This window comes from Sinocyclocheilus grahami, unplaced genomic scaffold (assembly GCF_001515645.1).
Source record: "Sinocyclocheilus grahami isolate Dianchi unplaced genomic scaffold, SAMN03320097.WGS_v1.1 scaffold562.1, whole genome shotgun sequence".
Classification (NCBI taxonomy): domain Eukaryota; kingdom Metazoa; phylum Chordata; class Actinopteri; order Cypriniformes; family Cyprinidae; genus Sinocyclocheilus; species Sinocyclocheilus grahami.
The window spans coordinates 36,044-37,180 of NW_015505741.1; the positions used below are offsets into that span (position 1 = coordinate 36,044).

General features: G+C 35.4%; 1 protein-coding gene across 1 annotated transcript in view; it reads left to right on the forward strand.

Annotated features, from left to right (window-relative positions):
• LOC107556247 (FERM domain-containing protein 5-like) overlaps positions 1–1,137 on the forward strand; it is a 41,246-nt gene that overhangs the window by 25,433 nt on the left and 14,676 nt on the right. The gene's annotated exons all lie outside the window — the stretch shown is intronic.

Sequence of the window (1,137 nt, forward strand, 5' to 3'; positions counted from 1 at the left end):
AATCGCGATTAATCCCACCTAACATTAAAGTTTTTAAATATACTTTTATATTGCAATAATTTCACATTCAATCTTAAAATTAATGTACAAACAACATAAAGACAGTATCTTTTTTATGACTGAAGGCAAGTATCAATGATACCAATACTGATGTCTCTATAAAATTGCCCCCCCCCCAATATTTAACCATTGACTAGCCATTCAACATTACAGTATAATTGAGAGCTATCAATTTGAACATTTATTAGACTTTAAAAAATAACTTCTAATTTAAGTGAACTTAAAACAATCTTCATATAAACCCATTATAATAAATGTCATATTTACCTGTGCCCTTCAGCAGAAATATACGGAAATTGAAATTGAAGTTATCAAACTCTAAATTAAATATAGATGAATCCTTAAAGCTATAAAAGTTCTTTTTTTTCTTTGTCCTTTGATTAATAGACTGGCTATTAGGTTATTTTGGCTGTTATTTCTTTAAGAGCTGCCGCTGCTGAACGTGACGCGGATCTGGCACACATCATATTTTCTCTAAACTCTTTTTACCTTTTCTGACCCACTTCAGGTCTTAAAGTGTCTATTAATGAGCTGACGAGTTAAATCTGGTGTGTTAGATGAGTGAGACAGTGCTGGGCTCCAGGACAGTTTTGAAAACCATTTCAGAGACATGTTCTTAAATTTGACTCGTATAAAATATATTACATGCATGCACAGTTTTAAGGCAGCTTTAATCGCCTTTTTAGTAACTTCATGACATAACTGACCACGACATTGCATGCAAGTAGTTTATTTCACGCTTTGATATGAAAGGATACAGGCTACAGCACACGCCGGTGCCTTTGTGCGTGCAACTGAAGAGTACGCGCTGCGAGCACAGTACCATTTCCGTTTTGACTTGCGCCTGGTGCTGAAATGAAGTGGAGCGCATGTCTGAAACATCTCCTGTTCTCAGTCATTCTGCGACTGAAAAAATGCACTTGTCAAGAGAAAAATTGACAGACACAGCAGTTGAGAGCGGGGTGGCCAACCCTATGCCCCGCCCCTGTGTTAATTACGTTAAATATTTTTAAACTGAAAAAGCGTTAACGCGCTAATTTTGACACCACTAATATATATATATATATATATATATAT